General features: G+C 43.3%; 1 protein-coding gene across 4 annotated transcripts in view; it reads right to left on the reverse strand.

The window, feature by feature from the left end:
* Nucleotides 1–17,386, reverse strand: part of MAP7D2 (MAP7 domain containing 2) — a 142,285-nt gene that overhangs the window by 105,989 nt on the left and 18,910 nt on the right. Inside the window, exon 1 of one of the 4 annotated variants that reach the window (XM_067545007.1) lies at nucleotides 16,573–16,590. The exons of the other annotated variants lie outside the window; for them this stretch is intronic. The gene's annotated coding sequence lies outside the window, so the exon portion shown is untranslated. Of the gene's footprint in view, nucleotides 1–16,572; nucleotides 16,591–17,386 lie in introns of those variants that run through there. 4 annotated transcript variants of the gene reach the window in all.

The raw sequence follows: 17,386 nt of genomic DNA on the forward strand, positions 1-17,386 counted from the left end.
CAGGCAAATTGGTTGAAACTATAGTATAGAACAGAATTATCCGACACATAAATGAACACAATTTTGGGGGGGAAGAGTGAACACCGCTTTTATAATAGGAAATCACGCCTCACCAATCTGTTAGAATTCTTTGAGGAAGTCAACAAACATGTGGACAAAAGTGATCCAGTAGATACTGTGTACTTGGACTTTCAGAAAGCCTTTGAACAGGTCCCTCAGCAAAGGCTCTTAAGCAAAGTAAGCTGTCATGGGATAAGAGGGAAGGTCCTCTCATGAATAGATAACTGGTTACAGTATAGGAAACAAAGAGTAGTTTGGTCAGTTTGGAGAAGTAAATAGTGGTGTCCCCCAGGGATCTGTACTGGGACCGGTGCTGTTCAACACATTCATAAGTGTTCTGGAAAAAGAGGTGAGGTGGCAACAATTACAAATAAGAAGATGGTTAAGTCCAAAACTGATTGCAAAAAACCCCTCAAAAACTCACAAAACTGGATTACTGGGAAACAAAATGGTAGATGAAATTTGGTGTTGATAAATGCAAAATAATGCATATTGGAAAATATAAGCCCAACTATATATATAAAATTATCGTGACTGAATTAGCTGTTACCACTTACGAAAGAGATCTTGGAATCACTATGAATAGTTCTCTGAAAACATCTGCCCAATGTTCATGCTCTGGGTGTCCCTAAGCCTCTGACTTCATTGCCAGGATTGCTCCTGGAGCCCTTTTTTTTTTTTTTTTTTTTTAAAACAGGTATTCACCACTAATACCGATAGTGCCAATTTTTGCCCTGTGTAAGTTTTGTTGCAAGTAATATTATGGTCTTATCCATCAAATAATTACAGTAGTAAAATCATATTTGATTGCATGTGCTTCTGCATGAAAGCAACTTATGAAGTCAGTGATTCCATTGTTGCCTAACAACAAGTATTTAGGGCTCCTTATTATAGTAACAGGAAAAATCCATGCCTAAGGCAACTGAAATTCAAGTAATCAATAGAGCTAAAGATCCAATTCGTTTCACAGTGGGGCAGGTAATTGTACTGCTGTCACTTCATGGGGATCCAAGTAGGGGTCGAGCTGGGTCAGATCACTGCAACTCAGCAAGCTGTTGCTTCTTTTGATGACTGCCCTCTTGCGTCACACTACCTAAACTCAGTTTTTAAATCTTTAACCCTTATGCCTGATGAAAGCCTTCAGATTTTGAGTCTGCTCACAGCCCAAAACTATAGTTTTGAGAGGGTGTGAACTGCACCTATCCATTTAATAAGGTGTTAACTCCTAAGCCTAATGAAGGTGGTTTAATCGTTAACTCTATTAACTACTGCAATGCTGCTTGAAGTACACAAGAACAAAAAAAGGAACAATTATATCGTGGAGTCTTGTCCAATTATTCCATTAGATACAGACAAGAAGTGAATGCAGTGTTATTTGATGTTCTCCAAGCTGTTATGGAAAGAAAACAATGACAAATACAGACCATTTTCAATATAACAGCATCCTCTGGGGAGTCAAACTTATTTAAAAATTATGAAAGACATTAATATAAGAAAAACAGCCTTTAAACGTAGTTGGGATTCAAAATACCAGAGTGTTGTAGCAAAAGAGGCTTTTATTAATATCACAGGAGCATACAGAGGCCTCACTCAGGATTGGTTATTCTTTATGGTAGGCATTGTACAATCATATGCCCTAATCCAGAAAATGGATCTATACAGGTGGACCATATTTATATACATTGTAGTCAATGATGCTCTGCACAGACGCAGAGGTGCATCCATGCAGAACCTCTTTGCAGGGTCAGGATGCAAACTAGACAGGTTAGGCACCAAGTAACACTGCAATTCACCAGTACAGTGCCCACTTATAATGAAGGTTGTGTTAACACTGCGAAAACCCATCTGTTTTATATGACTGACATCACCCACCCACATGTCCCTTTCCCAGAACCATGGGAGAGGTGACAAGCAGGATCTACCACAGTGTACTCTCTAGACAAAGTATGTGAATCTAAGTGACTGAATTTGATGCTTAGGTGCCAGATTAAACAGGACTCTATATATACACACACCCCTTCTTCAGATTAGATACTCACTCAACAGGTTATTCACTCTGTCATAGGTGTACTTTAAAATACAACTCTTTAAAACAAAGAAAACTACATCCAGAAGATTTTCATCCCCCACACTGCAGCAAAATAGCATGAAATATATATATTTGGCTGCAGTAAAAGAATTAATAAAATGGAGTAAACACTTTATATTCTGTTTTTGTACTCCTGAAACACTGGGCTCCCCATACACACCAGCATGCACTTACAAGGAGCAGACATTTTCAAATCCTTTGCCACACAAATGGATGTAGGCTCTCAAATGTAGTTTGTCATTTTGCCCACTATTCTGAGTACTGTATTTTTTAGAACAAAAGGTAGGAGAGAATGCCAACTTTTTTAAGTGTGAAAATTGACGTACCTTAAAGCGTTTAAATCTGGTGGGGTGTACAGCTTCTGCAATCTAAATATAAATTTGTTTAGATGAGTATTTCTAAGTAAATAGAGAACAAAAGACAGAGGATCTATAAACATTAGGAGCATATATGATCAATTGGGGCACCTGAGGTGCATTCTGTTTTATATATTTATCTTGCTCACGTATTGTAAAGCTTATATTAGTGAAGTTTAGTGAACGGTGAGCATGCTAGAGTGTGTAGTAATCTTCCCTGTCACACACCCACACAAAAGGAGACTGCACCACATGCTTCTGGCATGTGGAACCTGGAAAATAAAGCACCATCTGACAGTCTTCAGAGGCAAAATAAGCTTTCAAAAGAAAGATAGAAACAAGTAAAAAAAAAATTAAGTAGCTCATTAGAAATATTTAACTGTGTGCTTTTAAAAGCTCTTAAATTTTATTCACCACATCCTCTCAAGCCCTACTTTGGCACATTTTTACAAAGTAAACCAATCATTTTTAGTAATGCCATAGGAAGCATGAAATCCCTCAAGAGGTACATCTGAAACCCCTACAGAAGGATTGGGAGCACTCTGCTACCACTTAAGGGTGAAAATTCAACCTCTTTGATGCGATCACATTTTTCTTCTGTGGTTAGTAGAAATCATTTGAAAGCCCTAAAAAAGGGGAATGCTCAGGCTTTCAGAATAGTCGACTACACCTCTTGAACAAATTAAGCCCGACTTCTAAAGGACATACCTCTGGACTAAGGCCAGCCACGACAAGCTGATGTGTTTTTAAGTACTAATGACCTTATCCACACTTGAGCAAAATTGTTTAACACAGTGTTAGCGTTTTCTAATATGATGCATTCTCCCTGTAGAGACAAGGCCTACAAAAGTGGGGCTGGGAGGAGGAGTTCTCACCACCCAGTGATGACACAGAACACTGTGTAGTCCATAATGGATGGAGGGGTGCATTAGGAGAGTAGGTAAAAAATGTACCTCTCTACTGTGGGGACAGAGGGCTGCTTCTTAACATGCAGCAAAGCAGGAGAGGGGCCCCCTTTTCTTATATTGTTCTTGGTAACTGCCCACAAAGTAAGAAATAAACATTCAGAGTTGACACTGGACTAGAATCACGTGCTCCCATCCAACTGACTCCCCCCCCAAAATTAAAGATAGCTTAATCTGAATGTCACAGAGAAATCTGAAGCAAGTAAGCCAATAAGTCCACCTAGCAGATGCACAAGCATGAGACTTTGTGAACAAACTGCTTCAGCGTAGCAGGGGCCTTGTGCCAAAACTGAGGTCAGACTTATCACAGAGTTGATGAAGGCCTGAAAACGTCTACAGATTCTTAAAGTGAATAGGGAACCACTGGAATTGACGATGGGAATGATCTGGTTGCATTTCCTTGTGTTTTGTGTACGTCTATGTCCAGGTCCAGAGAGCTGGGACACAGTGAGACTGTCACGAGGGGTACTGCAAGTTAATGTGAGAGGAAATAAAGGCATCGATGTTCAGATATAGGCAACACTGCACAGTGGTAACCTACAGATTTGCAGACAGATAGAGAGAATACTGCGGTTCAAGGATGACAAGAGTGGATGCATATAGGAAAGTCTGAGCTGGAAAAAGGAGCTATCAGGTTGAATTTTTATTTATTTATTATTAAAGATTTCATACTTTAGTGAAGACCATGTAGTTGAATTGTAACTGTCTCAAAAGTGGCTGGTTTGCAATTCCACATAAATACTGTGAGATACTAAACTCACTTCAATCAGTGTTTGCCTTATTCTCAGTATGGAGGCCTAGTAAATCAAACAAGTAGTTTTCTAAATTAACAATAGATATTCAGAGTTTTATGTATTTCTCTTTGGAGCAGACTTTTTGTTGTGTGCTTGGCATCGTTATATAAACCTCACACAATGTAACAAGCTCACAGGCTAGAGGACAAACGGTAAGCTTTTCCGCTAGTCCACAAAAACATTTTAAAAATAGGAAAAAAGTAACTATTTCGAGTTAACTTATTAATTAGAACAAAACCATCCAAGTGCAAAAAATGGACCTTTAGCTTCTGCTAAGAAGGAAAGTTTATGTGCTCAGAGATTTATTAAGGTTAAGTCATTTGGGATTTTAAAAAGCAAGTTATGTTCAAAGAGCTGGTTTTATATTTTTAAACACATGCACATAACACTGCAATTATGTTACTATACAAGACTGTATTTACATCTGAAAATTAAAATGAAATTACTGAATACAGAAGAAAAGCAATTATGTTTGTAGATCAAGTACAATCAAACATCTTCATTCTCAGAATCATGTCTAGTTTTGATACTTAACTGAATATACACTGAATATCCATATCCATAACTGAATATATATTGGATATTTTGTGTTTGTCATGAAATAGTAATACAGCAAACCACTATGCCCAGTAAGTTTTTGAAATGTAGTGGGGGCAATTTTTTGTTTCAGAAGGTGGAGGAAGTGGTCAGGGGACAGCCATTTTAAACTTGATTCTGACTAATAGGAAGGAATTGGTTGCAAACCAGAAGACTGGGTGAAATTGTGTGAAAAGTGATCATGTAATCACAGATTTTATGATTCTAAGAAAGGAACGAGTGAGAGCAGTAGAATAAGGATGAAAGACTTCAAAAAAGCAAACTTTAACAAACTCAGATAACTGATAGTTAAGGTCCCATGGGAAGAAAATCTAAGGGAAAAAAAGATTTTAGGAGAGTTGGCAGTTTTCTCAAAGAGACAACATTCAATACGCAACAGCAAACTATCCCGATGTAAAGGAAAGATAGGCAAAGATCAATACAGCTCCATAAGGAGCTCTTTAATAACCTGAAAATCAAAAAGAAATCCTGTAAAAAGTGGATACATGGACAAACAGTTAAGTAGGAGTACAAAAGAACAGCACAAGCATGTAGGGAGAAAATCAAAACAGTTAACGCACAAAATGAGTTGCACCTCCCAAGGGACACAAAAGGCAATAAGAAGTTCCACAAATATATTAGGAATAAGAGAAAGGTAAAGAAAAGTGCAGGTCCTGTACTCAGTGATGAAGGAGAGCTAATAATGAACATCATCAAGAAAGCTGAGTGTTTAATGCCTATTTTGCTTCAGTCTTCAGTAAAAAGGTTGATTGTGACCAGATTTAACACAATCAATATTAAGGAAGGAATGCAAGCCAAAATTGGGAAAGAACAGGTTAAAAATATTTAGAGTCATTAGATGATTTCAAGTCAGCAGGGCCTGATTAAATTCATCCTAGGCATGGGCAGCTCCTGACTCCTGCCTTTGGGGAGGAGAGGCCAGGCTAAGCTGGGAAGGGCTGGCGGTCCACCCTTCCCCCAAGTCCCACCCATGCCCTGCCCCCACTCATGCTTCTGCCCAGCTGCCCCCTTGTCTGCGGTCTGAGCCAAATGCCAATGCCTTCCGTTGTCCCAGCCGAACCAGGCTTGTCCCGGCCTGGCTCCACGGAGCAGCCCAGCCCCGGGAACGTATTTTCCACTGGCCTGAGCAATCGCCTGGTGCTTCGGCCCATCCCGCAGCTGCAGTTCAGATCCCTTCCTCGCAGCAGCCTGGGGCTCGCCTGGGCTTAGTCCCCAGGTGGTTGAGGGGGGTCCCAGGAAACTTCCCCCTCTCACCTGGAAGGAAAGTTGGGGCAGAGGTGGCCCCTGTGTGCAAGGAGGGGCTCTTCACGTGGACAGCACAGCCCACCCCATTGGGGAGAAGAGGAAGAGCCGCCCGCACCGCTCGCTGTGCTCCTGGGCCCCCGCAAGGCCGAGAGTCACGGGCAGGTCAGGACCACATGGGGCAGGGAGAGCCCAGGCCACCTGCTAAGTTACTGCTGAGAGCAGCGGCTCCAGGAGCAGGAGAGGCACCGAGGGAAGCGCTCAGCGCTGGCAGGCACCTCTGCCTCCAGGTGACTTGGGAGCAGCAGGACTGCAGCCGCCAGTCCCCCCCGGAAGCGGCATTGCCTCCTAATGCTGGTTTCGCTCCCTCCCGTGAGGTCCCCCCATGAAGAAGCATGGGCCAAGGGAGCTTAGGTGGAGGGGGCAATGGCGCTGCTGGGGTGAGGGGGGGATGGCCACAGCCCTGCTCCCCTAAGTCACTTGAAGGCAGGCAGCAGAGGTACCAGCTGGCGCTGAGCGCTTTCCTTGGCGCTTCTCCCACTCCAGTGGCCCCTGCCCCCAGCAGTAACTCAGCTACTGGTCTCAGCTCCCCTGCCCCACACAGCCCTGATCTGTCCATGACTCACCACCTGGCAGGGGCCCGGGAGCACAGAGAGTGAGAGGGGGGGTGGCTCTTCCCTCTCCCCCCGGATTGGTGGGCTGCACTGCCCACATGGAGAGCCCCTCCTTGCCCCACAGCTCTGTCCCCGCCCCGCACACCGGAGCTGCCCCTGCCTCAACTTTCCTTCCAGGTGAGAGGGGGGGTTTCCTGGGAGCACCCCCCCCCCGCCCCCACTGCCTGGGGACTAAGCCCAGGCAAGCCCCTGGCTGCTGCTGGGAGGATCGGTACTGTGGCTGTCTGGGGGACCAGACGGAGCCTGGGGCAGCAGGGGGTGGAGCATGGGCAGGACTGGGGGCAGAGAGGGAGCTTTTGCTTGGGAAGGCTTAGCCTTTCCCAGCTTATTATACCTGCCGCTATGAGGTGGAGGACCCCGAGTATGCGGTCACTCAGCTGGCCCAGACCACCATGAGATCCGAGCTGACCAAACTCTCCCTGGACAAAGTCTTCCGGGAGCGGGAGTCCCTCAACACCAGTATCATGGACGCCATCAACCAGGCCTCGGACTATGGGGGGATCTGGTGCTGCACTACGAGATCAAGGACATCCACGTGCCTCCCCAGGTGAAGAGTCCAGCAGATGCAGATGGAGGCAGAGAGACGGAAACGGGCGACGGTGCTGGAGTCGGAGGGGACCAGGGAATCTGACATCAACGAGGCAGAAGGGCGGAATCAGGCCCAGATCCTGGCCTCCAAGGCCGAGAAGGCTGAACAGATCAACAAAGCTGCAGAGGAAGCCAATGCCATGCTGGCCAAGGCCAGAGCCAAAGCAGAAGTGATTCGGCTCCTGGCTGATGCTTTAAGGCAACAGAACGGGAACGCAGCCGCCTCCCTGGCCAAGGCAGAGCAATACGTGAGCGCCTTCTCCAGCTGGCCAAGGACTCAAACACCGTCCTGCTGCCCTCCAACGCCGGGGACATCACCAGTATGGTCACGCAGGCCTCGGAGCAAGGAACCTGGCTGCCGGTTTCTCCTGGCCCCGCCTCCGTCTTGCAGTGCTGAGCCCTGCTGTGTTAGTAGCACCCGCTGGGTCTTTTTCCCTTCTTGATGACTGTTCCCCTGTCCCCAGGACCTGGGCATCTACAGCAGCCTGACAAAACCACAGGCTGTGAAGACCCCGGACGCGACCCCACCAGCCCTCGAGGTCCCCAAGCCGTGCTGCACAGAGCTGCCTGAGGCAGACCAGGTGAATTCGCTAGCAGAAGAGCCCAGAAGACATGGATCACTGAACAAACTGCTGTGGCAGCGCCTGTCAGAAAGCGGGATGGCCCCGCTCCTGCCATGCAGGGGAACCCTGCAGGGCGCCTGCCGTGGGGGTCTGCCTTCCCCGATCAGACTCTCTCCTCCCTCTTTTGGTTCTTATTTTTATTTGGATTTAATCATGTAATAAAGGAAATGGCACCGGGGGAGAAAAATGATCCTAGGGTACTTAAGGAAGGAGCTGAAGACATCTCAATGCTTAGCAACTATCTCTGACAACTCATGGGGAATTGGTGAGATCCTAGAGGATTGTAGAAGAGCAAATAAAATACCTATCTTTAAAAAGGGAAAGAAAGAGGAACTGGGGATTTATAGATCTGTCTGCTTAATCTCAATATCTGGAAAGATACTGGACCAAATTATTTAACAATCAATCAGTTTGTAAGCACCTACAGGATAATAGGGTCATAATGAATAGCCAGCATGGATTGGTCAAGAATAAATCATGCCAAACCAACCTAATTTCCTTCTTTCATAGGCCACTGGCCTAATGAATGGGGAGTAGAAGAGGGAGGAGAGAGACAGGATATATCTTGATTTCAGTACAGCTCTTGACACAGTCCCATGTGACATTCTCATAAGCAAACTAGGGATATGTGGTCTAGTTTAAATTACTAGAAGGTGGGTGCATTGCTGATTGAAGGAGGGTACTCAAAGAGTGGTTATAAATGGGTCACTGTCAAACTGGGAGGACATATCTAACTGGTTCCCCACAAGGATCTGCCGTGGGTCTGGCATTATTTTCATTAATGACCTGAATAATGGAGTGGAGTGTATGCTTATAAAATCTGCAGATGACACCATGCTGGGAGGTGCTGTTAACACCTTGGATGACACAATTAGAATTCAAAATGACCTTGACAAATTGGAGAACTGGTCTAAACTCATGATTCAACAAGATGAAATTCAATAAAGATAAGTGTAAAGTACAGCACTTCAGAAGTTAAAAATCTAATGCACAAATACAAGATGGGGAATAACTTGCTAGGCAGTAGCATTGCAGCAAAGGATCTGGGGGTTATAGTGGATCACAAAATTGAATATGAGCAACAATGGGATGCTGTTGCAAAAAGGGCTAACATTCTGGGGTGTATTAACAGGAGTGTTGTACGTTAGACTCAGGAGGTAATTGTCCCACTTCTACTTAGCACCAGTGAGGCCTCAGCTGGAGTACTGTGTCTGTTTTTGGGTGCCACACTTTAAGGAAGATGTGGACAAATTGGAGAGTTCGAGAAGAAATCAATAAAATATAAATGATTTAGAAAACCTGACCTATGAGGAAAGGATAAAAAACTGGGCATGTATAGTCTTGAGAAAAGCTGAGTGGGGGGGACGGGACCTGATAACAGTCTTCAGATATGTGAAGGGTTGTTATAAAGAGGACTGTGATCAATTGTTCTCCATGTCCACTAAAGGTAGGACAAGTAGTAATGGGCTTAGTCTGCAGCAAAGGAGATTTAGGTTAGATATTAGGGAAAAACTTTCTAACTATATAAGGCTCATTAAGCACTGGAATAGGCATTCAAGGGAGATTGTGGAATCTTCATCATTAGAGGTTTTTATGAACAGGTTGGACAACTACCTATTGGGGATGGTCTGGGTATACTTGGTTCAGACTCAGTGCAGAAGACTGGACTTGACTTCTTGAGGTCCCTTCCAGCCCTATATTTATAGAAGTCTATACTCAGTGCAAATCTACTTTGAGAAAATACTTTTTAAAATAGTTTGCCCTCCATATATGGATTTCCCCCCCAAATTTAAGACCATTTATGGTCAACACATAAATGTTGCTAACAACACAAAACACAAAATTTTGCTAATATTTGATCAGACTCATATCACATAAAAATAACACTGTGTTTTACTGAGATAGAGGAATTTGTTTTTGTTTTTTTTAAAAGAGAGACTAAACTTCATTTTTAAAACTTTAAAGTGTTAAGTGAAAAGTTCTTCTCATGTGCACATTGCAGAGAATAACTAAATGTTCGAACAGTGATTCTCTGAATGGATGCTAGGAATTTTAATTCATGTTTTATAGGAATCTTATGGAGGATGAAAATGTTATTTTTGACATTTAGATTTTTCTCAAAGGACACATGGAATGTGTAATGTGCATTATTATTTTTATTGCAGAAACACCTACAGAGTCATAACAGACTTAGTGCTACATTATTCCAAGCGATGCACAACAAAATAAAAGACAGACCCTGTCCCAATGAACCTACAATCTTAATAGTGACAAGACAAATAGGGATATGGAACATAAGAGAGGAGAAGATAACTGGCCAAGCAAAGCCAGGCCTTGCACCTAAACTAGAGGTGGTCAAAATTTTTCATTGAAATTATTTTGATTTTGCAAAAAATAAATAAATAAATAAATAAATAAAATAAAATAAAATAAATTGCAATTTTGCTAGAAAAATCAAAAATCACAGCTCCCTTTTGAAAGGCACGTCAATGTCACTCACAGAAAGTTAAACTGACAAAAGCTTTCCCAGAGGGCTACCCAGGCTGAACACCCTGACTCTTTTCCTCTCAGCCTTCTTCCTAGCTCTAGGGACAGAGAGGCTGAGAGCTGAGATACTCACTCCCCCCTGACTCTGCGAGTTGGATGCTTGCCTCCCCATCTCAACCACAGGAACTGGGGAGAGGTTGAGCACTGGGGTCTCTATGTCTGGAAGGCTCTCATCAGTTTCAGCAGTGAAATTTCACATTTTTTATGGTTAGTGCCCTTTCCAGAACAAAAAAAAAAATCCCAATTTCAAAAAAGCAAAATTTTTCTTGGGACAATTTCCATTTCCATTCCAGCTCCACATTCATCTAGATGGCACCTCTCTTTTCGGCTGTAATGCAGTAGTAACTTTTGAAATTGTATCTGATCAAGTCCAAAATTTCAGAGAATATCCTCGGTACCAATGGGCAGAACTCTACTGATTCTGGTGGAGATCAGAAAAGCCTGCTGATTTCCGCATCTAATTGTTACAATGACACTGGCCCAAGATATAGCTGTCAGGCAGCGACATTACAGATGCCTGTCAGAGGACAGCAGAAATAGAGGCATGAGGCAGTGACCTCAAGGTTAGGGTTTAAGGTACCGGAGGGCTTCCTCTGCCAACAGCATCAAAAAGATATTCTGTGGACCAGATTTTAGTGGAATCAGGCTGCTGGAAGCCCATTGTCCACCCACTCTGCTCAGTTCCTCCAGCTTAGACCATCATCGTCCCTACTCTCATCAGTTTAATCCTCAGGCAGGTTCCTCTTGCCTTCCCCATTCTGTCCATTTATATAGATAAAAACAGAGTTAAATTTTTGTTTGCTTGTTTTGGAGAAGAATTTGATAGGCCTAGTATCCAGTTCAGATGAATGGAAATCATGTAAAAGGCTAGGCTTTCCCAAAGTCAAATATTCTAGTAACCATATTATCTACTAATCCAGCAAAGGTTTTCTTCCTTCTTATTTTCACTAGATTTTCACAACCAGCTGCAGTTTAAGCAACAAACGGTCCCCTACATGGATCAAAAATTAGCACAACCAAAACAAAACTCAAGGCTGAAAGCTGTAGTTCCACATGCAGAACTCACACTGAAAGTCAGCAGATGTTCCATATTATGAAAACAGCTACCTACTCACGCAGGCTTTAGGAACGTTAAAGTCTAATTCCTCAGTTATCTAAGTATGTATAGGTACAGCGAGGTCAGAACTATGGAAACTAACATTATCTGAGGAGTCAACCTTAAGACTGCAGTATGAAATAAAATATTCCAAGTTAAGGCCTGATTCTGCCTTCCTCAAAAACAGGCTTTTCGGGAATCTATATAATTTTTTACACCATACGGAGGTTCCTAGAACTGGTGGTCCACAGACTGGCAGTTCACATGAGGCTGCCTCTTCTTGTTTTAGGTGTAGCTGCCAAAGTTCTCATGAATGGGAGGATGGTGGTTCACAAGACAGACCATACTACTAAAAACTTAGAGAACCCCTACTCAAGATACCTCGTCAGGCTGTCTGAAAGGGGACTGCAGAAAGCTTCTGCCCTAAGGCCTTATCTACACTATACAGAGTTTTGTCAACGCAAGTTATGTGCTATAATTGCATCACCTGTGCATGTTCACACAATGCTCTTTTTGTCGGTGGAGTGTGTCCACAGCTGGTGCTCTAGCATCGGCAATGAGAACAGTGCACTGTGGGTAGCTATCCCACTGTAAAACTCGCCACCTTCTGCAGCTAGGAGTTGCAGGAAGGTGGTGTGGATCACGGTGCATCATGGGTGCAGACTCAATGTCCCAGGATGCAGTTTTTTTATCCCATCACTCTGTGTGTTTCTGAATGTTTTGCTGCATTTTTCAATGGCTGGCCATTTCTGTCAGAAAGGATGGATCCTGCACTGCTTTCTACTGTTGTGGTCACCGTTATGAATACACCATGGATGGTCATGCAGTATATTATGAACTCCCAATCTGAACAGGAATCACAGGTATATGACCTGCTGTTTCTTTCCATGGCACACAACACCAGATTACTTTTGGCATTCATGAAGCAGCTGCACGTGCTGGACCGTGAGTTCAGCGTGGAGGTGTGTGGGTGGGGTGCTCAAGATGGTGCTAAGGGTCTTGGTAGTTTTTTAAGGAGACCACTGCAAGTGACTAGGGACAAAATTGTAAATTCTGTCACCCATTTCCACAGGCAGGAGTCATTGATTTAGATAGTTCATTCCTGAGGACAAGGAAGGATGCCAGGGTGCATCTCCTGTAAAGTGTGGCTTTGGACCAGGTCCCTATTCTGCTCGCCTTTGTGCCGTTTTGGTTCCTGCACAAGTAATTGCCAATTGATGCGGGAAAATTTCCTACAACGGGGGAAGGAACAAAGCAGCTCTGCAAGGAACCTTTGGCAGAGGATTGGCGAGTACCTCCACAAAAGTTTCCTAGCGATATCTCTGGAGGATTCCCATGAAATCTTGGTGTGCATCAACACACTCTTCTGCCACACTGCTTAGCTGCACAGGGGAATGCGAAGCACATGCAAACACAGCTAGTCTTGCACATTTCTATCCCTTCACCCATTTCTAGAATGTAACAAAGCAAAGAACAGCTCTACCTCATAACTGAGCAGCATCAACTCAAAGAGATCACTTGCCAGAGCTCCACTCTCCTGCATCATATGTGCCACAGACAGAGTGTTGGGACTGGCTCGAATTCACCTGGGTCAGGAAGAGGTCTTGGCTTGCCATGGTACCAGATGACCCCTCTGTTCTCCCATCTCGTCCTCCAATTCGACTTCCACGTCCACAACTTCATCCTCGGGATTGAGTTCACAGACTTCAGCTCCCCTGAAGCATCTGCTGGTCTCTTGGCGGTGGAGGTGGGGTCACTGCCAAAGAAGGCATTCAGCTCCTTACAGAAGCGGGAGGTCTTCGGTGCAGCACCAGAACAAGAGTTTGACTCCCTTGCTTTCTGGTACGCCTGCCTCAGCTATTTTATCTTTGCAAAGCACTGATGCATGTCCCATTCATAGCCCTTCTCCAACATGCCACGAGAAATTAGATTGTAGGTATCGAAGTTCCTACGGCTGGAGCAGAGCTGCAATTGCACAGCCTCATAGACTCAGCAGATCCAACAGTTCCGGTGTGCTCCAAAAGCAGGAGAATGTTTGCTGCGTGGAGGCCTTTAAAGGGGGAGAGGCAGATGGGTGTGTACCTGGGTGCAGGGCAGTGAAATTTGATCTGCTGACCAGAGCAGTCAGGATGAGCATTGTAGGACGCCTCCTGGAGGCCATTTACGGTGATATAACCAAGCGCAGTGTCTACACTGATACTTTGTTGATATAGTTTTGCTGCAAAAAGCTCTACACCTCTCGTTGACATGGTTTTATTTTGTCAGCAAAGCAAGAGAATTTTGTCGGTGGAAGGAGCATTGTGGTGTGTACACTTTCATTGCCTTGTCAATGAAAGCTGGACTTTCATTACCAAAACTCTGTAGTATAGACAAGGCCTAAATCTCATACACCCATCTCAAGAGGGCAATAAATAAGTTTTGGGGGAGGTGATGTACAAAGGGAGGGACCAGAGGCTTCCAAAAGAGTTCAAATAAACCAAACATTAGAGAGAGTTTACCTAAACTCTACACCTTAGGAGGTTCACTAACTACAATCCACACACAACCACAGCAGCAAAATGTGGTTTTATGCAAGATCCTGTCACTGTTTCATGCTAAAAGTAATGCTTTAATAATAATCACACACACAGAATTCTATTGGGTGGGAGGGACTGGAGGACTAACAAATTGAATGATTATTCCATAATAAATCAGTTCCAGAGTAGGGGGGAAGGAATGGGAAGAAATGAAGCTATGATAGACATTTCACCAAAAAGGGAGCTTTTAAAAAAAAATAGAACGGCTGAAAATATACACCTAATCAGTGTTTGATTTCTGCTACAATAGAGTCAAGATCCACATGTAATGACATTCTCAGGAAATAAAATTACGTAAAGGCTGATTTTTAAAAAGGACCATTTATCAGTCGATGAGACATTCTAATTAAAGCATTTAACTGTCCAACTGACCCGAATAATGTTGCACTAGAGAGACCATGCCAACTTTGTTTTCCAAGTGTCATACTTTCAAGCTAATGCTGAATGTTCAAAGCAGTGCTGAATAGATACCAATGTATTATGTTAGCCTTAAAAGTTAATCAGTAAACCTAAGGAGGCCTCAAAATGTTCATAGTTTAATGAAAGAAGAGAAGAATGAATATGGTTAAGAAAACAGAACAAGTGAAATACAGCTAGTACAACATACTTGACCTTTGTTTAATCTTAATCCCATTTTCCTGATTTTTCACTATACCTACCATCTCTTCCAATAAAATTCAGATGCCTCACGCTCATTATGCTTTTTGCTCCAATCACCTTCTCTTGTTACTTACACTTTCCTTAGAATCATTTTAGAGTAAGTAAATACATAGCACCTCTTATAACAACAAATGCACTATGTACCAATGCCTACTGGCCTTTTGTTATCTATTCTACCTTTACAAATATTTATCTGATTGTGATGAAGCGGGGAAACTGCCCAGCAGCAGGGTAGGGGTTAAGGAGAGCCACTGGGCCCAGCTAGCCCCACCCTGTTATGCCTGCAGCCAATGCCAGGCCTGGAGGGGGGAAAAAAGGAGAGAGCCAGGCCCAGTTCAGGGCTGACTGATGAAGAGCAGGAGCTAGCTACTGCCCTGCCTCATGGGATCACTACCCTGCCAGGCAGGGAAGCCACCAGGAAGCATGTTCTGTCTCCTAGCTGAGGGAGACTGTGGAGATGACCTCAGAGCCTCCAGCAGTTAAGAAAACGAGGTGACTGCAGCCCAGAGACATTGTGGGGTTTGGCTTCACCAAACTGACAGCTGCCCCGCCCGAAGGAGCCTGAGACTGCAGCAAAATGCTGTCAAGATCCACAAGAGAGCGCCATGAGAGGCAAACCACCCCAGCAAATTGGACTATCGGGGCCACGGCCCAAACTGAAGGGAATCTGGGACCTGATGGAGTGGAAGGGCCTGGGTCCTCCGACCTGAAAGAATGAGGCACTTTGACCAGGGAAATAAGGGGCCTTGAAGTCAGGCACACCAATGGCCGTCTGGCCCTCCAAGCACCCTGTTACACAAAGATTGCAAGTGGAGACCTCATATAACAAAGGATATACAATGATCAGAGACTTACAAAAATCATCTTACTGAACTGCATTCCTCCCTCTCCTCCCCCCATTTACATGCAGGATGAAATCATTTCTAACCAACACCCATAGTAGAAGTTCAGGCATGCATCCCCACGCACTATATTACTAAATAGAGAGAAACTATTTATTTCCAAGATCATTAACTAATAACAAACCACCCCTTTAAAAAACAAAACCCATTCACTAGAATATTCATCCAGGTGATTAAAGAAAAAACGAACAACCACATGGATTTCTGGTTCCATATTTACAAAAATCTGTAATTGATCCACCATCTATTTGTCTATCACTCTCTAATCCAGTAATATTCTCCTTCACAGAATGATAGAAGTGAACAATTCTGATCTCTTTTTCAATTTAAACTATTATGTACAACCAAGACTAAGTTTTGTTGAAAGGATGTACTTAATTTTATTTTTGTTCCCAGCACGTGGATCCCCATTTTGTGCAACGGAAGATTTAGGGGTATGAATACCAACTCTGCAGTTGATGAATTCTAATGACAAGCCTATCACAGCTGTTTGTGCCACATTCACACTACACCAGTTTCATCCAAAACACTGTTTTCCTACATCCTGAATCATTAATCCCGCACAATTTAGATTGGCTATTCATGGATGCTTCCAGCACGATATTCTCAATTTTACCGTAAACATGACAACTAGACACGTTAAAGAAATTCTTACATCTCAGAAGTCTGCTCCATATTGGTATAAACTAAACACTAGGGGTGAGATCCTGTCCCCACTGAAGTCAGTGAAAGTTTGGTCATCAAGTTGGGCCACAATTTTACCCTAGATCATTTGTCACTGACAAATTCAATGTTAGGCTAACCTTGTTTTCTTCTTTGCCAATTTGTCACAGACCTCTATTAGTCCTCCCTCCTGCATCTGTAAAGAACAGTAACAAAAGATGTATTGGATTAAACTGTTTCCTCATGATTTTTCCCCACTCCACTCCTTTTCATTCCACCAGCACCATTCAGACACCCACATTCCTCCCGGACACAGGAAGGTAATTTTTCAGGTGGGCAAGTTGTGTGTTAATGTCACCTAATGAGCTATATTTAAAAGTCTGATTTAGTTAATACTTTATACTTGAATTTGTCAAAACACTGTACAAATATTACTTTTCAAAACACCCTTGTCAGATATTATCCCTACGGGGGACAGCAGTGTGGGTGAGAACAGGAAAGTACTCAGGAATATACAGTGAGTCCACAGCAGAGTTGGGACTAAAACCCAAAAAAGTTCTAGGATTATGCTCAGTCCACTACACCGTGCTGGTTTATTTTAACAAAAAACATTAAGTAAGCAATCCTTAACCCTATTACGAGAAGCACTCTAAATTAATACTGCAAAAGTCACAAAAACAATTTTACACTATTTTTAGTATTTACATGGTTTGTTTACTTGTTCATACTCTACTGGACTTTGACAATGAAAGCAGCCTAAACGTTTTCACAGTGGCTTTCTAGTCCCTATCACTTTCAGATTTCTTTCCATAAGAAGATTTTTTTTTAATTTAATGAAAACATTTTTGTTGGGTAAAAAATGCATATTTACAAAATCTACATTTTGGGTCAAATTTGACCTGACTAGTGTCCCTTTAATTTATTCAGACAGATACTTGTAAAAACAAACACGCC

This window comes from Emydura macquarii, unplaced genomic scaffold, assembly GCF_026122565.2.
Source record: "Emydura macquarii macquarii isolate MOO-44397 ecotype Brisbane River unplaced genomic scaffold, CSIRO-AGI_Emac_v2 contig_1043, whole genome shotgun sequence".
NCBI lineage: Eukaryota > Metazoa > Chordata > Testudines > Chelidae > Emydura > Emydura macquarii.